At 44.4% G+C, this 21198-nt stretch overlaps 1 long non-coding RNA gene across 1 annotated transcript in view; it reads right to left on the reverse strand.

Moving 5' to 3' along the window:
- The window catches only part of LOC147019603 (uncharacterized), a 57447-nt gene that overhangs the window by 19364 nt on the left and 16885 nt on the right, over positions 1–21198 (reverse strand). The gene's annotated exons all lie outside the window — the stretch shown is intronic.

Below are 21198 nucleotides of genomic sequence, written 5' to 3' on the forward strand. Positions count from 1 at the left end.
CATCCTTTATTTCATCAGGATTTACATCTTTAGGGTTGTTGAAAAAAATACAAATTTGTCCTTGCATATTACAGATGGTCTTATCTTTTCTTTCTAAAGCTTCATCCGTAAGGTTTTTATTTTTTGAAACTTTTTCATGTTTCATTGCTTTTTCTAGTTTTGAATATATTGCCAGAAGGAGAGGAGAAAGTTTTGTTAGAGATACTTTAATTGATGTTCTTCCAGGTATACTAAAAGCCCTTCCACTGAAGGAAATTGAAGAACTCATATTATTCGCCATAATTGTTTTTATCCAATAGTTGTTATATTTATCTTTGTTCAACTTTACATCCTTGACATATTTCTCAGTATCTTTTACAAATGAAGAGATTGATTGAAACTTGTCTTTTGTCTCTTGAAACATTGTATTTATTAAGTGAAAAAAGTTGGAGGATAAAATGGTTTTAAGCACAGATTCGCCTGTAAATTAAACGAAATTTTCATCAAGAAAATTTTAGTTTTAGCAAAGTTTTATTATGTAAATATGGTGAATACAACATACTGCGATGTTTGTAATCACGAATATCAATATTATAAAAAACACCTTCAAACTAACAAACACACATTTAATCTATTTTATCAAATATCTCCTCTTGAGTTGGAAACAAAACATTGTGATATCTCAGTGGTTTTCAAACTTTTTTTAGTGGTGACCCAATTTCAGAACCTCTCTACATCGCGCTACCCAAAAGATTCAAAACCCAATTCATAATATATACGATAAGATTTCATATGACACAAGAACATTTACTGTTTACTTTATTCACCATCGTCATGTTTTCATGGACGAGTAAACGGAGAATAGCCGACAGGATCCAAATAGTACAGTTGAATGTTTCAGAAGTGTCGTCTAAATGACATTTAGATATATCAGTGAGAAGGATGAGCCTGTTTTTCAGAAACCAACTTCTCTATTCGTGGAGAAGTAGATGACAATGCCAGGATCATATCATGCTCCATTTCTAGGCAATTTCTGTTTTTTGTTTTAATCACCACCATGGTGGAGAACGACTGCACACAAAAGTATGATGAAGGATATGGCATGAGAACCTAATGGCGCGCCGTGACAGGGTCGGGTACGACAGCAGCATTTTGCACCAGATAGTCGACAACGAATTCGTCCGCGCAAGAGCCTGCGCTCCTGAATCCTGCTGGAGCTGTACAAGCTCTTCCTGTGCTGTATCATATTCATCAGCAATCGAGTCCAGTGGAGCCGTGAACAGGTCCCGAACCACAGAAAAGGACTGCACATCCAGCTCAGGGAAAAAGCGATCGAACTGTTCAATGGGAAACCAAAGGCGACGTGCTATCTCCCCAGAAAGACTGTCGAGCTCAGTATCATCATACTGGCAGGTCGTTAGATGCTCCACCAGACGGAGGAAAAGGCTGAAGCACTTAACAGCTGCTTGTCTGCCAGTAATTTTAGAGTCACCAGAAATCCGCTCATTTTGTCGTGAAAAATCATGAGGTTGGCGTCTTTGCCTTGGAGGGGGCGGTTGAGGACATTGAGACGTTCAAAGATGTCAACGAGATAGCACAGTTCTGACAGCCAAGAGTCCGCCTCAAGCAACGCTACCCATGCCGTTTTCCCTTGTGTGCATAGGAACTCCTTCAGTTCACCTTTGAGCTCGTAAACGCGCAGAAGGTTTCCTCGAGATAACCATCTGACTTGAGTGTAGAATAGTAAATTCTTATGGTTGGCGTCCATCTCCTGGCAGAATAGCCTGAATAACCTAGTGTTGAGGGCACTCGATTTGATGTGATTCACCATTTTTACGACTTCTGAGAGCACGCTCTGCAAGGTTTCTGGCAAAGTACGAGAGGCGAGCGCTTCTCGGTGAATCATGCAGTGTACCATGGAGGTCTGAGGAGCCACCTCAAGCAATTTAGCCTTGAATCCAGAATGCACTCCTAACATTGCTGGCGCGCCGTCTGTTGTAGACCGAGCAACTTTCTGAAGTCCAGATCATGGTCACGATAAAACTGCTCTACTCTCCCAAAAATGTCCTCGCCTTTGGTGGTGGCCTCCAATGGTTTGATGAGCAGAGGCTCATCGACAAAGCTATCAGCCTTGATGAAGTGGACCCAGACAATGAGTTGTGCGTACAATGTGATATCAGTGGACTCGTCCAACTGTATGGCGTGCCACGGCAATTCCTTGATCTTCTGCACGACCTGAGCCGTTACGTCCAGACTCATATCTTCAATTCTGTGTTGGATGGTGTTGTCAGAGAGGGGTATAACTGCCAGTTTCTTCGCCGCTTCCTCCCCAACCATCAGAGATACCATGTCCTTTGCACATGGCAGCACGATTTCTTCCGCAATGGAGTGAGGCTTTTTAGTCTTGGCAACATAGAGCGACACTCGATACGAGGCCTCTAATGGCCGAGAATTGGACTGATGGCATGTACCCTCTCTGTCAAGATGCATATTCTTGAGTGCAGGAAGTTTCCTCCTAAAGAACACTCTCTCCTTATCCTGATAAGTCGCATGTTTTGTAGTCAAATGCCTCTGCAACTTATTTTGTTTCATAGACTCCGTAGAAAGCACTTCGAAACAAATCACACACTGATGCCTCTGTGCCCCACTTTTATCCACCACGTCGTAAAATCCAAGGTCCAGAAATTTATCCTGGTAAGAACGTTCTCGAAATTTGCTGGTGGCCGGTGCTGCCATCACAAATAAGGTCTCGAGTCGTACGTGGAGACGTGAATAGACGTTAATGATAGAGTTTGAGTCTGAGAGGCCGTGGATCAAACCACTAATTTCCCTCCAAAATGAACTGGCCTTCAGCGAGCCCGCACATCGGCTGGATCCTATTCCAAGCGTCATGCTGCGCCGGTTCCCATACTTTGAACGAACCGTTTATATTACATCCCGTAAAAGCGAACACCGATCGAAAATAGACAATTTTTTTTCGCTGAAAGCAGACACCCGCGATCGCACAAAATTTGCTCGACGACCCCACTTGGGGTCGCACCCCGGGTTTGAAAAACCAAGTGATATCTGCTCAAAGGATGTTTTGAAGAGTAGTTAGAAAAAGCACCTTCAATCACAAAAACATAAGAAGAATGAGTTTAAAGTAAAGGGAGACTATTATCGTGAAAACGCTGATGGAGCTTTTAAGAATCATATTAAAATAAGATTGTTTCGCTTTGAAGACCCCGGACCATCCTCAAACATGGAAGCTGTTGATATGGTTAAACAAAGTATTAAAACTATAATTAAAAACACATTAAGTGAAATGAAAACTTTTAAGTTTTATATGGGAGTAAAATTGAAAATGGTAAGACAAGACGATGAAACTACTCCCTATATGAGGACAACCCCTCACTTTATCTCATCATTTCAAGATTTTGTAAGATGTGATGTTTCCGATGAACCCCAGAGACAATAACAAGATGTTGATAACACTGCAATAGGACGTGGATTTACTCTTACAAAAATAATCTTTTTAGATATACACATCTTAAAATCAGATCCTCTTCAAGCTTCTTCTTATATTGATTTACCCAAAAAGATAAAACTTAAGAAAGCGGTTGTTAATATTCAAAACAAAGATAATAAATGTTTTCTATGGTCTGTTCTTGCTCATTAACATCCTCCGCAATGGAATCCTGAAAGGGTTAAACATTATAAGAAATATGAGAATACATTAAATGTTAAAGATTTAAAGTTTCCAATGTCATTGAGAGATATTCCTAAATTTGAGACAATGAATAATTATGTATGTTAATGTATATGGATTAACGGATACAAACAAAGTTCAGATATTCAAATTTTCAAACAACTATAAAAATGATGAAACACACATTGACCTTCTCCACTTTACTTCAGAGGAAAAATCACATTATGCTTTCATCAAAAATTTCTCAAGATTAACCAAATCACAAATATATAAGAGAAAATGTAAAACGTATCCTTGTAAGAGATGCCTCAACTCCTTTCACACAAAAGAACGATTAAATCAACATTCAAAATATTGTAGTAATCATAAATCAACCGTAATTAATTTACCAAAAGCAGGTTCAAACATATCATTCAAAGATTTTAACAAATCTATAAAACATCTGTTTGTGATATATGCTGATTTTGAAAGTATCGTTGAAAAGATAGATACTGTTTCTCCAAATCCAAATAAATCATACACAAATATGTACAAAAAACATACTCCTTGTGGTTTCTGTTATTATATCAAATCAGCTGTTGGTGATGAATACAACAAGTTATAAATTATAGGGGGGAAGATGCTTCAGAGGAGTTTGTAAGACGATTGGAAAAAGATTGCATAAGATTAAGAGAAATAATGGTGAAAACCAAAAAATCAATGTCAATAACACAGGAAGAGGAAGAGGAATTTAGAGAGAACAGTACCTGTCATATTTGTGATGAGGAAATTGAGGGAGAGGCCAAGGTTAGGGATCACTACCATCTTCCTGGTAAATGTACAGGTCCCGCTCATTCTTGTTGTAATATTAATTACAATACTCCAAATTTTATTCCTGTCTTTCTTCACAACAACGCTCACTATGACACACATCTATTTAGAAATGAACTTTCAAAGACATTCGGAAATATTTTCGCCATTCCAAACACAGATCAAAAATACATCTCATTCACAAAAATGATTTATACATCCCCCATAACCCATATCAGATTTCTTGACACATACAAGTTTATGGGAGATTCATTATCTGAGTTAGTATCAAATATTAAAAACTTCCCGAGTCTTAAATCATATTACTCAAATCAAGAAGAGATTGATCTCCGATCACAAAAGGGAATATATCCGTATGACTATATGGATTCATTTGAGAAGTTTAAAGAAACGCAACTTCCTTCAAGGGAAAGTTTCTATGGAAAGTAAAATAATACTCATATTTCTGATGAAGATTATACAAAAGCTAAAAAGGTTTGGGAGAAGTTTAATATAAAGAATCTTGGGGAATATCATGATTTATATCTTAAAACTGATGTACTGTTATTAAGTGATGTGTTTGAAACTTTTAGAATAGTCCGTCATAATAAAAATTCTTATGGATTAGACCCCGCTCACTATTACACGGCCCCGGGTTTGGCTTGGAGTGCTATGTTAAAAATGACACAACAAAATTTGGAATTCATCAGTGATATAGATATGCTTTTAATGATAGAGAAGGCTAAAAGAGGAGGAATATCTCAAGTATGTTCCAAGAGATATGCTAAAGCAAATGACAAATATCTTCCTGATTATAATAAGAATGAGGACAACTCTTACCTGATGTATAATGATGCTAACAATTTGTATGGGTGGGCCATGTCTCAATCTTTACCTTATGGGGAACTTAAATGGGTTGAAGAAAAACATTATGAAAAAGTTTTACTTGATATGGTTATCTCCTCTCAAAAATAATTGGATGAGGCTGAAGTTGTATATTATTTTGAGGTTGATTTAAAATACCCTGAAGAACTTCATAATAAACATAAAGACCTACCCTATGCCTCCGATAAAGAAAGTCTGAGAAAAGAATGGTTAAGTGATTACCAACAGTCATTTAATATAAAAGGTAAATCTTCAGAAAAACTACTTACTCCATTAAATGATAAAGAAAGTTATGTTTTACATCAAAGGAACTTGAGACAATATTTATCTGCTGGGTTGAGAATGAGGAAAATTCATAGGATTTTGAAATTTAAACAGTCATTGGTTAGAGAAATATACTGATTTTAATACAAAAAAGAGAAAAAAACGCAGAAACAAATTTTGAGAAGAACTTTTATAAATTAATGAATAATGCTATATTTGGAAAGACTATGGAAAATGTTAGGAATCGACAAAACATAAGACTTTCTACATCTTGGAAACAGGCTTCAAAGTTAATTAATAGACCAAGTTTTGAACGAGCGGAGGTGTTTTCAGAGAACTTTTGTGCTATTCATTTGAAAAAAGAGAGTATTAAAATGAATAAACCCACTTCTATCGGAACATCAATTCTTGACTTGTCAAAGTCGTTCATGTATGACTATTACTATAATCATATCAAAATAAAGTATAAGGATAATGTGTCATTGTTATATATGGATACCGATAGTTTTATATTAGAAATTAAGACAAGTGATGTATATGAGGATATGATTGATAATATTGATATGTATGATACAAGTAATTATAAACCTGGTGATGTGTTGTTTTCATCAAATAACACAAAGGTTATTGGTAAATTTAAAGATGAATTGGGTGGGAAGGTTATGAGTGAATTTATAGGATTGAGATCAAAGGCTTATGCTTTTACATATATTGACAATAACATTGAAAGATGTGATAAGAAGCTAAAGGGAATAAAGAAAAATATAATCAAGGAAACAATAAACTTTAAACATTATTACAACTGTTTAACCTTAAAGAAGGAAGAGTTCAGAAAAATGAATAGAATAAGAAGTTATAAACCAATTATATGCATAAGAGATAAATAAGAAAGCATTAGGAGCTTTTGATGATAAAAGATATATTTTAGAGAATGAAATTAATTGTCTCCCTTATGGTTATAAGTATAAGTGCTGAGGGACTACCACCATCTTTTACTGATTTATAAATGATAGAACCAAGCAATAACCAAACCAAAGACTGGAGATGTAATCAACCTTGGTACTTAAATGGAAAACATAGAGAATGTCAGAAAATCAAATAAGCCTTATTGAAGAAATAACCGGGGTAAAAGTAGATAAAACAAATAAGCGGATAAATTCAATTACAAATAAGTTATAGGATGTAAAGAAAAAAAATATCCTTGAATGGACTGAAAACTTTGATGGTTATCAATTAAACAATGAAAAAACAATTTACTATAATCTCACAATGATATGTGGCTCAGAAGGTAGTGAAACAAGAGCATTGAGAGAAGTTTATCATTTTCTTTTTACTCAACAAAGATATTTAGACCAAGAACTAAGTTCTAAAATAATATTTGTGAACATACTCGATGGCGATGAATGTAATCGGAAAATTAATTTATTACCTGAAGTAGAACATGATCAAATATTCATTGGCTCACTCTTTGAATGGAGTAAGTAATGGGGGAGAGATCGATCTCTTCTTTTAACCCCATGGACTGAGAGTCAGAGGGGGGAGAGAAAATCATTCTCCTCTTTTGACCTGATGGGCCTTGAGCAAGAAAGCTTCCCCTATTAATTTGTATGAGGTTTTTTGGGCCCTGAGACAGTCTCAATTTAACATGAGCTTGTATGGCAGAAAATCATTCTCTTTTTGTCCTGATGGGTCTCGAGTCAGAGAGTTCTCCCTATACATTTGTATGGGGAGGGGGGAGGAATTAGACTACTGTTTAGGGGTTTTCGGGGATCAATTCAAAGAGTTTTTCCCCTTCACCCCATTCATTTGCATGGTTGCCTTAGAAACCCCATATTTCTACTACTCCCCCCCCACTCTTTCAACAATGGTCCTTACCTCTCCCCCCTTCCCTTGTTCTACCCTTCCCCTCCCATGCACCCAAAGCCTCCTCCCCTCCCTCTTCATTAACAGTGCAGACCTCAAATACCTGGGGCCTTCACTCAAACCTGACAGATCTTTTCATACAGGTTGCCATTGACAAACCAAACATAATCTGCCAAACAGAAACTTTCCTCCCTGAAGAAATCTCTGAATCCCTAGTATATCTCCATGGTTACTCCCTCCTCCAATCTGACAGAACTGAGCTTGGGCCTGGTGGAAGAGTTGCTCTCTTCATCAAAGACTCAATTCCTCACTCTCCATGCACTGTACTCACTCCCCCACACCCCCAGGAATACCTCTGGCTACTGCTTCCCCTTCACTCCCATCTCATGTTTAGATGTGTAATGCACCGTCCACCAAACAGGGATGACTCCACTTACACCTCACAATCCAAAAACATGGACCAACTTCTATCCTCTCATCCCAACTCTCTTTCTCGTATGTGGTGACTCAAATTGTCATCACGCTAGTTGGCGAGGCGTGGGTCCCTCTGTTACCTGCCATGGCACTTCACCAAAAGACTTCTACACCTGATTGGGACTGACTCAATCGGTCAACTTCCCGACCCAGATATCAACCAATGGTACTCAAGCTCTTCTGGATCTGATTTTGAATAATTTCCCTGATAATATCTGCTGTTCTTCCTCCACTCCAATCCGTTCATCTGACCATATACTTGTCAAAGTGGACATCTCTTTGGCTGTGATTGGAGAAGAACCTCAGCACCGTCGAGACTGGCATGTCACTCAGGCTGACTGGCAGGGTCTTCAAACAGCTATCAAACCTCTAGACTGGTCTCCCATCGCTACTTTCTCCAACATCAACTCATCCTTGGAAGTCTTTCAAAGAAACTTGCTCTCTGTCATGCACAGATTTATCCCCTCTCGTCTTCAGTTGTGCTACCCTTCCTCCTGCCCATGGTTCACTGAAGCTTGTGGTGAGGCAGTTGTCCTGAAACAACTTGCCTTTGCCTCATGGAAAGCAAACCCAACTGAGGGTAATCTTATTTCCTTCCATGAAGCTCAGAACAAGTGTGTATCTACCCTCAGGAGAGCCAGAAAACAATATCTTTCGAATCTGAAGTCTGAACTCTCAAACCTCTCTCCATCCTCCAAATCCTGGTGGCGTCTCATCAAATCTGTTTCTGGTGTATGTTCTCCCTCCACCGTCTCCCTTGCCTCAAATGGCCGCACTCATATTACCGCACATGAAAATTCTGAATGCCTAAACTCGTTGCTAGCATCTAAATATTGTGTCCAAAACCCATCGCTTTCTGTACCCGCCTTACCCAGTCGCACGCAACTGTCCCTGGATTCTGTCCTTTTCTTCCGACAAAGTGGAGAGCTTGCTGTCAAACCACGACTTAGATTCTGCAACCGGTCCAGTCAGCATCAGCCGAAAATCTCCGAAAAACCTTCTCTTCTACGCTTGCTCACCCTCTCTCTGTTCAATTCACCCTGCAACGACAGAACAATCAGCCTTCTCCCAATCATTAGCAAGGTTATGGAATCCATCATCGCTTCAGACATTAAATCCTTCCTCTTCTCAAATAGCTTGATTTTCGATAATCAATTTGGTTTCAGACCAGGTCACTCAACCCTGGAGATGCTGCTTCTGCTCTCCCAACAATGGATGGAGGTACTAAATGACAAACATGAAATCAGAACCACATCCTGAGACATATCGTGTGCTTTTGACACGGTCTGGCACCCTGCCCTGCTCACCAAACTCTCTTCCAATGGTATCCAAGGCCATCTCCTCTCAAGGCTCACAGACTTCCTCTCCTGTCGTAGCCAACGTGTGACCCTGAATGGAGATCTCTCATCCCTGCTTCCTGTCCAGGCTGGAACTCCCCAAGGCAGCGTTCTGGGCTCTGTTCTTCTTCTGGTTTTAATCAATGATCTCTCCGACTCTCTGGAAAATCCTCTTTATCTCTTTGCTGATGACTCCACCTTCTGCCGTACAGTCTGTCATCCCTCAGACCAGCAAGCAGCACCTTCTTCGCTCTCTGCAGATCTGGATAAAATCACAAACTGGTCTAACACGTGGAACATGTCTTTCAATCCTGACAAATCTCACACTCTCACTATGTCTCTCCAAAAGGACCATCTGGAACCACCCCCCATATTTGACCAAGAATTGATATGACCCCCCCCCCCCCATATTTCCGCAGGACGCTCAAGGTCCGCCAGCAACTCCCATCTGGTAAAACTATGAAAATCACAAATCTCTGCTCAGCTTCACTATTTCATTCCTCTTTTCCCTGCCTTTGGAATAATCTTCCACACTCTCTTCAACACCACTCTTCCCTCCAGGCCTTCAAAACAGCTGTTCACCACCACCTCTTATCTTCCCCCATCCAAATCCTCGATCTTTTATACCCCTGTTAATCCACCCCAAACCCACTTCCTTCAAATTCCTTGCTTTCCTTCCTGAAAGTCCCTGGAATGTCCCTCTTATATTCCCCATGTTCCCCGCCCCATTCATCTCCCTTCCACAGATCTCCAAATGTCTCTGTTCCCAAATGTTTTGTCCTTCCTACCCCTTCTTGTGTCATGCCCCCCTTGCTGTGCATTGTGTGTTCGCTCTCATACCAGCCTCCACAATGTATACAAAAAATAAATGAAGTAAAAAATCGAATCAATTCTTCCTTGTCACACACCGAACCAGTCCACCAAGATTCATCAGAATCCGTCCACAACTTTTTGAGACATCCGACACAGACAGACAGACAGACATAAACTCCTTCACCTTCTGTGGTGGAGGGAATGACGAGGTTTCAATGATGATGGGATCTCTCGCTTTTCCACCCAAAGAGCCAAAATCGTAACTCCACGTTGGTTTAAAAAGTAAATGACCTCGATGTGATTTGAACACACAACCATCTTATCTGGAGTCAGGTGTGCTACCATTGTGCCATGAGATCTGACCTGCAGGTAAACCCAATAATAAATTCTCCATACTTTAGTCAAGTTTCTGGGGTTGAACAGACGAATGAGGACAGAGATGATACCTGCTGTTCGGACCCCCTTTGTGAGGTCCCAATTTTAGTGGTGTGGTGATGCTTTGTAATTTGCACGAGTTGGTGTGTTTTGATTGTTTGAGTGTGTTGGAGTATTTTGGAGTGGGAGTGTTTTGGAATCTTTGGGATGACTCAGGTGATGTTCAAACCACTGATCTCCCAGACTCAGAGTGGACACTCCAACCGTCACAGCATCGAGTCTGGTTTAAAATTAAAATAAATAATTAATGCCAACTCATTCCACCATGACGGTGAGGGAACACGAAAGCTCACTTGATGGAGAGGCAAGGGAGAGCACGATTTCACACACAATGATACTGTGAAGGTCGTCACTGTAAATGCACGATCAATGTATGAGGTGTGTGTGTGTGTGTGTGTGTGTGTGTGTGTGTGTGTGTGTGTTTGTGTGTGTGTGTGTGTTTGTGTGTGTGTGTGTATGTGTGTGTGTGTGTGTGTGTGTCCCACTTTCTGTCTGTTTATTATGTCTATCTATTCATTAATTAGGCACTTTTGGAATGTACCTTTTGACCCTATCGACTGTTGAGACCACTTCCAACTTTGAAAACCTTTTAAGACCCCCAAGACCATTAAGACCCCTAAAGACCCTGAAGTCCTGGAAGACCCAAAAATTTCAAAAGTCCCTGAGGACCCAAAAGTCCCAAAAAATCCCTGAGGACACAAAAGTCCCAGAGGACCCAAAACACCCAAAGAGCTCGAAGACACTGTGCATCCTGCAGACCATTCAAATATTTTTTGAATACACAACATATAATCCGTGAGAATTTCCATGTTTCAAATGCACGCCCAATTGAGGTGGATAAAGCACCTCAATACGTACTTCTCGGCTTCGACCACGGCATTCCGATCAAAAAACAAAATAGAAGGGAACTCTGTAGAGTGCGTACCTCCGCCATGTAATGCCTGATCCACGAGAACATATTGGGCCCAACACATTTTTGAAATATCACGCCATACAAGACTATATCGTTTTTGACCATTTGTCTCAATGGTGAAGAATCACTTTAAAAATTGAATAATTCTCGCATCCACATCCGGATTCGTGTCTTCACCAAAATCGAACCAATTCATCCTCGTCACACACCCAACATATCCATCCAATTTCATCCAAATGCATCCACAACTTTTTTTAAGATATCGTGCTATGTACATATATATATATATATATATATATATATATATATATATATATATATATATATATATATATATATATATATATATATATATATATATTGTTGCGGATTCGCGCCCGCCGGCGTGCGAACGGCCACGTAACTCGAATCGCGGCACGTCGCCCACCGGACGGACAATCCAGTCGTGACCCTCTCGGACTAATGCCGGGAACTAGTCACGGGTGGACCTTTCGGCCTCACCATGATCGTGCCAATCGGCCCCCCGCGTGGGATAGGGTTGCTCGCCAAATTCGACCTACCTAAGTACCCACACAGAGGGTAGACCGGGCGATCGCACCTCGCCGCAGGTCGACTTCGGACACGGGCCACTTTAAGCAACCCGTTCCGTACTATCGGGATAACCGAGCGGTGTTATCGTCGGCCTCGATGGTTCGATTAATTATCGGGCGTTTTAGCCCACGACCAACCCTTTACGTGAAGTAAGATGGAGATTCAATAGAGGAAAAGACGAAGCGAAACGGGAAAACAGTTCAACATGAAGCACATTTATTTCGCGATGAACGGAAAGCACACATATACAATTACACCAAAAGCAAATGTAAAAGAAGAAGAAACACAATAATACACAAAAAGCAAATGTAAAAGAAGCAGAAACACACAATAATACACAAAAAGCGAATGCAACAATGCAGATCTAACCGACTACCGAGCACACGGCAACACTTATACAGTTTTACTTCACAGACGGCGCCGACAACACATATACCCAAAGCAAAAGAAAAGGACCACCCTCAAGGATGAGGGGGGTAGGCGGGCCTGGGGCCGAGACCGCGTCGGGCCTACCCGTCTGGTGATGAGCCGCAAAATGGCGCTGGCGCCCCGACTCCGCGGGCCTCGCAGGGACTGCCTGGTATGGGGTGGGAATGGGGCCCCCTTCTCGCACTATCTCAGCGCGGGGGGAAACAGGAGGGGGTTGTTGATGCTCGGGGGGAAGGAGGATATCTCCCTGTCTCGGGTCCCGCGACGAGCGTCTCCACCACGACTTCGGTCGCGCCGCCGGCCTCTCCCTCCGCAGCTCCCTGACTCCGACACGAGCACCCCCTCGACCGCCTTCGCCGCCGCCACCTCTCCACAGCTCCGTGCAACCGCCTTCTCAGACTCCTCTCTTGACTCGTCCCAACTCTTCACTGACTCCGAACTCTTAACTCTCTCCCCTCCGAACTCTTAACTGCCTTGACTGACGAACGCAGCCCCTTATATGCCCCGTGGCCTCGCTCCTTCACCTTCGACCCTTTACCTCCGACCCTTCACCTCTAACTGGCTCCCCATTGGACCGAGGAAAAGTGGGCGTGAATGCTTTTTGATCCATGAATTTGCATATAGCGATATTACTCCAACGCACCTGGAGGCGGGGCCAAATCGCCCCACGCTCGCCGATAGGACGGAACAGGAGTGGGTGTGAGTCATTTTTGATCCGTTTTCTTCGGAAAGGCCGGCGCTTTTGCACCCCTGCTTGGTGCGCGCCCTGCACGAGTCCAGTATCGGTGCCCACAAGCGGCGTGGGAATGACGGTGATGCGATGGTTGCGAGGGCGAGTTGTGACGGTAAAGGTCGTGGCTGTTGTTGTGAAGCGGCGTTGCGGTTGGTGGTTGTTGTGTGATGGCTGTTGAGACGTGGTTGGTGGTGGTAGTAATGGCGGCTGGTCCAAAATAAAGATAGTAAAAGAAAAACGCTATCTAAAAGGGTCGCAGCCCGCATAAATGACATTTATTCCCTCTAAACAACGGGTTTGGGCCTAACTACACATATACTTACCGAGATATCTCACCTAAGGGACCTGAATGGTGGTTTGCGAATTTCATCAACCACAACAATATATATATGCAGTGCATATATATTTTTGAGGGCTGGAGGTCCGGTGGCGAGAACGACCGTGACATGGGGAAAGTTACGTTGATTCCCACCGGACTCTCCGGAATTGTAGGCCGTCATTCCGGTTAATTCTGTGAATCGGCGGGTCGCTTAACCAACCATGGATGCCAACACCTCCACCGTGTAGCGTAGGGTCTTTTTGTCTAGAACCAATTTCCCTCATTAACTACGCGGTGTCGTCTACCGGGGAAGCACGCCCTCAGCACGTCCCCCTCCACGCGTGTGGACTCATCAAGGGCAAGATCCAACATTGAAAAGGAACGTTTGTAGAAGTGCAAAGGAACGTTTGTAGAAGTGCAAAGGAACGGCGGACTGGACGTTTTTGCCCCGTATGCTGTGGCCAGCAAGGCGTGGGTTGCAAGCGCTGGATGGTACCGTGGTTGGTTATTGGATGGTGTATTGGATGTTCGTCGGAGTGTTTATTGGATGGTTTGTTGGATGGTCGTTAGATGGTTTGTTGGATGGTCGTTAGATGGTCATTACATGTAATAACCTACCTAAAAGGACATCGCAACACACACCTTTGATTCTCCCACTAGACAAAAGTAAGGGACCTCTCTCACATGTACTTAACGGAATAACCGACTTTTGGGACATCTGTATGTTTGAATGCATATGGTTTCCAGATCCGTAACACTACCCCCCCCCCCTTTTGATGGACTCGACCCGAGTCGTTAATTTTCGTGTGGCATGCAGGTGTAGGTTTTTTCCCTGATACGTTTTACCTACGGATCCATGAGTGCGACATTTTGAATACATGTCCCAAAAATAAATAACCTAGTGCGTTGCGTAACAAAACTAACAGACTCATTTAGACAACTTAACTACATTGCTGGCGCTAAACAAACAACAGGTGGGTTTGGACTATGTACAATTCTAATATTTACACTACCCATGGCTCAGGACTTGTGATTTGAGGAGAGAAAACACAAAAAGGCAACATTTGTGGATGGTCAGACGTCTTTAGGGCCTTCAAAGGTCCCTTGTTTGTTGTTGAATTCTTTTTTTTTCTTTTCTTTTTTTTCGGCTGCTGGAGGCAACTCATCCTAACACGGCCGGCCATACGACGTTTCACAGGCCATTTGAACTGGCCTTTATGCAACAAGATCTCCGGGCTGCTCAGTGCAGTCCCCGGTCCATTTGAACTGGCCTTTATGCAACAAGGAGGTATCCGGGCTGCTCAAATGCAGTCCCTGGTAATGCGGCTGCCCGCAGGGCAGTCCTTGCAAATACTTTCAGAGGTGGTCCTGGAGCACATGGTGAAGGTTGTGACATGGGAAAGCAAACTAAGGCATGGGTGGGTATGGAGGCAAGGCAAAGGCAGGCAAAGCATGGCATGGCAAACGCAGACCAGGCAAGATGCAGTACAACAGGAGGTCGGTGCACAAAGCTGGCCGGCCTCAGTCTGGTCTCGTGAGCTTGTGGAGGGAGTGTGGTGGCACGGCCGGTCTGAAAACGGGCTCAGACCTACCCAACGGTCTCCCTCCAAACTATCACCTATGCCTGTCCTTGTCCATACCCACCCCCATTAGCTTGCAACAAAAAAAAAAACAAACAAAAAAACCAACGAAATTTAGACTATTTTTATATTTATTTATTATAATTACATGTGTCCATAGCCCCCTTATCGTCTTTGTTCGGCTAACCTGTCCTGATCGTCTATCCCCAATCCCTAAGATCCTTTTTGAGGGGATTGAGGAAGAGACTAGTGAATCTGTCTCAAGGCCCAATGCAGCCTCAGAATAACTCCCTCAGATTTCAGCAATTTTCCAAGGTGAGTCCAGTGGCCTAGGAACAGCGAAGAGATGGATGGTGCGAAGGGGTACACGTTTCCTATCTATCCTGGGATTTATTAACGTTAATCTATCTCCGGTGCTTTTCAACACGCATGTCTCTTTAAACTATCGGTTCTAGCAACCACAATTCCCGTCGCCTGTGTTGGTGTTCGTTATTAATTTGGGCGTGGCCCGCAAATTTTCTCCCGTGCCCTTGCACAATTTCGTAGCTGGGCAGCGTGGCTCCATTGACAGGGATACCCATCTGCCGAACTCAAACTACAGCGACCCCGGGTCATTGAGGGTGTCTCCGTGCCTACCTATTCCGTATGAACGTGGGGGATGCCTTTCCTGGCGTCTTCCCCGTCGATGCCCACGTGGCATTTTGGTGCTCCGGGTCCCGTTTCTGTGGGCTGCCCGTGCCCATTGCACTAACTCGGTCCCTTGGACCCATGGCCTACTCTGGCTGACTACTTCTGTGCCCGGGGTGCCCTCTACTCAGTACGCATATTTCTACAGCCACGCTCCTAGCCAGTCAATAGACTCCTGCACCCTTCAAAAGGTTTGGTGCCTTCATTCGACACCAACAAACCGACATCCATTTTGGTTAATTTAACTAACCCGCTAACTAACATTACACTAACCCCGGGTTCCCTTGGGTGGGATTCACTCCTCCCCCAATCATTCGTTCGCACCATGCATTCTACATTCACTCCATTCACACTCGGGCCCGCTGACCCACGTTCACTCATTATGTTCCTTTCTCTTTTCAATTCACACCAACACTGATGCCCTACTCGCTACGTCCTCCTAACTAAGCTCATGCTCCCCGTCATCCCTTATACTAGTGCACATTCCATTTAACTCTACGTAGCTAATCTATGCCCCCACTACGCGTTCCATGTCTGTCCATGTCTCCAATCCATTCTAAATTCTAACCTAAATTCACCCTAACTGATGCCACCGGGCCCCATGGAGGACTGCTCATAACCCATGAGGCGGTCTATCTATCGCTAAACCCCTCCCCTAATTGTTGCTCCTTTGCCCACGACGAGGATGTTTGCTACATCCTGGCTGCGGCATCGTGTACTTGTGGCAAGGCTAGGCCATCTTTGCGTCGCCAGGGCGGCGGTTTACAGCACGCTCATCCCCTCTGTTTGGCCGATACCTGAGGCCATAACGTCGCCCTGTTAATCACATTATCTGCTCGCTTTCGGGCCATCCACCATGTGAGCCAACGTGCGTCACTCACCTGGCCTTCGTGCTGCGCGATCCCTGCCGATGACATCGCTCCGCGCGGCTTACCACGCACACGGGCCCAGCGGTGTCGCCATCAGGACTCGGTCCGCGCGTCCCGCGAATACCACTCGCGGCGCGCAGCACGTCGGCCCCCGTGCACGTGCTCACATGGGGACACGCGCTTTCCAAATTCGCACAATTCAATTTGCCCCCATTTTAGCCATCCACGCTGGTGTCTTATACCAAGCGTGGGGCGTTTTAACGCCACTCACGATAACACGATCGTCCTCGCTTGGGCGGTTTGCAAAACCAGGAACGGATCTCGCACGCAGCGTCCCGTGGAGCCAGCGCGGTTCCCGAAATGGCTCCGTCCGTTACACGACCCATGACTCCCGCCTGGGTCAGTCCGTGTCCCATCTCCTCACATGCACTCACACATGCCATGTAATTTGCACCACTCACATGTGTTAACACACACTCTGGGGCATTCACCTCTGGGGCATTCACATCTGGGGCTTGTGTTAGCCCAAAAGATTCCGGGGTTTCTACCCCCCCCCCCACCCAAAGCTTGGCATGTGCTCATTTGCAACATGCACTCGCTCGACCTCGTACGGCCTTACCGGACTCACCTCGTCACGGCCTGCCACAAGGGAGAATACAGTCTCCCCTTATCCCTGTGGGAGGTTAATCTGACCCTCGCTTTGGGTCTCGAAACATTCCCCCACCCACCCACCCACCCAACCTCAATGTCTCCTACCAGTTCTACTTGTGTGTGTTCCTCTTTAGTTTCGTGTAATTCATCCCCCTCTTTTGATTTCTGCATCTCCGTCACCTCTTTTAATTCCTGGGTTTCTTTTATTATTTCCGTCATCCCCTGTTTGAGTCTACCGGTTTCTCCCTTAATTATCGTGGCATCACTCGTTGCCTCGACCTCGCCCGTCGTCATCGCGGTCCGAACAACCTCCACACCCCCCCTTGACTCGGTCGTTTCTTTAAATTCGACGCTACAGCTCCGCCATCATTTTCTCCTGACCCGCTTTCATTTGTGTTTGTAAGTGGATTCCCATGTTCTGCATTTCCCCCTTCATTTGCATTAGTATCTCCACCAAATGGCTTATGTCAAGTGGCCTCGGCGGAGCCAATGCGCCACAATCGGGCACGGATCCGAAGGGATTGCTTGGTCCTTTATGGGGGAAATTTGATGCAGGGGGAACTCCGGCAATGTCGCCGTTGCCCCCAATGCTACCTCTGGGTTTGGCTGCAGGGAAAGATCTTCCTCACAGGTGTTGTCCTGAGCCACGGATTCCTTTAACATTATATCGGAACCCACCTGTACCAGCTCGTCTTGGTCCGCCATGGTTCGTACCGAGAATGAAATAAAATTTGACTGCTCTTAATTTTGGAGGGAAAGGGAGGGGGGAGTTGTCAAGCACACCCCTGGTCCGAATCCCATAAAACCTTTTTTATGGGTCCATCCCAACTCCTAACACCAAACTGTTGCATTTGGTGTCCTGTAAATTACTTGTGGGGGCGAAGGGGTTCGAATCCCACTCCTGACACCAAACTGTTGAGGACCGGAAGTCCGGTGGCGAGAACGACCACGAGGTGGAGAAAGTTACGTCGCTTCCCACTGGACTCTCCGGAATTGTAGGCCGTCGCTCCGGATAATTCCGCGTCGCTCCGGATAATTCCAGGTCGCTTAACCGACCGTGGACGCCAATACCTCCACCGCGTAGCGTAGGGTCTTTTTGTCGAGAACCAATTTACCTAATTAGCTACGCGGTGTTGTCTACCGGGGAACCACGCCCTCGGCACGTCTTGCTCGATCCGGGTCACTCTACCGACTACGGTAGAGTTCCAACTACCGATTACCAACTTCGGTTCGGGTGCAGTCGAGTGGAAATGCCAAAGCCGTGGCGGCTCGGATGAGCAGATTAACAGGAACAAAAACCCGGCTAAACTCAGATCCGAACCATGCTGGACCAATGAAAGAAAGGATGGAAATGAACTGAGAACATTTCTGCAGTAATTTATTTACAATAAAGAAGACACAGAGCAAGACTTATCACGGATATACACAGCAAGATTCACAATGATGGAATAAACACTTAAACCGTTTTGACTTACAAGACGGGCCCACACACTCAAATGATTTATTAACAGATCCCCGCAGCCAGAGAGGGAGAGACGAACTGGGGGTCGCAGTTCGCTTTGGTACCTGCACGTTGAAGGGGGAGTGGGGTGCTCCGCGGTGTGGCACCTGCTAATGGTCGTGCGGCTCGGCCCACAGTCTCACGCGTTGGGCTCGTGCCCATGGAGGAACCCGAGCGGAACAGTCGGAGTCCCAGGGCGGAGATCAGATTCGCGAACGGGATCCAGGAAAACTCCAACGAATGCCAGACAAATGCAGAACTCCACTCGAACGCCCCAGACTCCAGCTCAAACTGCACGATGCACACCAACCAACTCAACTCCTCCAAAAAACTCTTCCACTCTGAGGATCGCGTCGTATTTTTATGGACCTCACCGAACGGGGTGGCGGCTCGGTGAAACAGACGTCACCGTCCGCCCCGATTAGACAGGTTCTTCATGGGGTTCGCCCTTTCTGGGCGGGGCCTCAGCCAAACCGGGAGCCCCCCCCCCCTCCACGAGTGTGGACTCATCAAAGGGAAGATCCATCATTGAAAAGGAACGTTTGTAGAAGCGCAAAGGAATGGCGGACTGGACGTTTTTGCCCCGTATGCTGTGGCCAGCGAGGCGAGGGTTGCAAGCGCTGGAAGGTAGTGTGATTGGTTGTTGGATGGTCTGTTGGATGATCGTTGGAGGGTTCGTTGGATGGTTGTCAGATGTAATAATCTACCTAAAAGGACATCGCAACACACACTTTTGATGCTCACACTAGACAAAAGGAAGGGACTTGTCTCACATGTACTAAACGGAATAACTGACCCTTGGGACATCTGTATGTTTGAATGCATATGGCTTCCAGATTCATAACAATATATGTATATATATATATATATATATATATATATATATATATATATATATATATATATATGTTGTTCTTCTTTCGGCTGCTCCCGTTAGGGGTTGCCACAGCAGATCATCTGTTATGATCCGCATACTGATTTGGCACAGGTTTTACACCGGATGCCCTTCCTGACGTAACCCTGGTCGCCTCTTACGACACAGGGATAAGGATTGGGTTTCGCCATGATTCTGGGCTGCCCTACACCCTCTCATAGCACGGCCCAGCGCAGAGCTCCCATCCTCAAGCGATCCTCCAACCCAAGCCTCCAAGTTGCCGGATTAGAGGCGCACGCCACATATATATATACATGAATATGCTGAAACACAAAAGAAACTTACCACTTGTTTGAAATGTAATAAAATTGTAATAGTTCAAAATAAAACAAACCAACAATTACTAATTGAAATATGACATTGTCATGTGTGAACTTTATGTGAATTTATGCGACGTGCCATACTTTATAGAATGAAATATTGATGACATGTCAAGTTTTTGACCAAGAAACACCATCTCATAAGTTTGTTCTACAGTACAGAACAGCACAGGGTGCAATGTCAGTCCCCTTTCAATAGCGTGTGGCCACCATTGTTTTGGATACAGGCAGTGCATCGTCGGTGCATACTGCCTACCAGTCTTTGGATGGATTGCTGCTGGATTCTGTCCCACTCAGTCCTCAATGTCTGAAGCCATCTGACTAAGGACCATCTGCCTGTCCTGCCTTGCAGTGGTGACTCTTGGTCTCCCTGATTGAGGTCTGTCATCTGCAGAGTTGTGGAGGGTGTCTCTGTCCAGCAGGGCCGATATCGTCTGGTGTGAACAGCCAAGGCGACGTGCCACCTCACGGTAGCTCAATCCGCCTTGCAGTATGCCCAAGGCACACTGCCGTTAATCCCTTGACAATCGTGGCATGTTGATTGAAATGCCCATTTTGCACTGGCCTTTTTAAAGCCAATATCAAGACATAACTTGCAGCTCATTAAAATCATCCCGTACCCCTTGGCTAATCACTGACAGTCAAAATGGCTGTTCAACAGCTGTGCCATGAAGTGACCATTGAAGGTTCAAGTGACCATCCGTGACCATTTTGTCTGACAGTGAGGACACTATTGTCCACAAATAAGTTCACACATTTATAGACGTACTCACATTATAACGTGTTATTGTTGATATTTGAAGGTTTAAAAGGTGGTAAGTTTCTTTTGCATTTCTTGAACACGTAACCTTCTGATCTGGAGGAATATCTTCTGATAAATATATATATATATATATATATATATATATATATATATATATATATATATATATATATATTGTTGCGAATTCGCGCACGCCGGCGTGCGATCGGCCACGTAACTCGAATCGCGACACGTAGCCCACCGGACGGACAATTCAGTCGTGACCCTCCGGGAACTATCGCCTGGAGTCAGTCACGGTGAGGGTTTAACCTTACCATGATCGTGCCAATTGCCCACCCACGCAGGATAGGGTTGCTCGCCAAATTCGACCTACCTAAGTAC

The sequence above is a fragment of the Eptatretus burgeri genome, chromosome 9 (genome assembly GCF_056783735.1).
Source record: "Eptatretus burgeri isolate ZD-2024b chromosome 9, Ebu_testis_v1, whole genome shotgun sequence".
Taxonomy (NCBI): domain Eukaryota; kingdom Metazoa; phylum Chordata; class Myxini; order Myxiniformes; family Myxinidae; genus Eptatretus; species Eptatretus burgeri.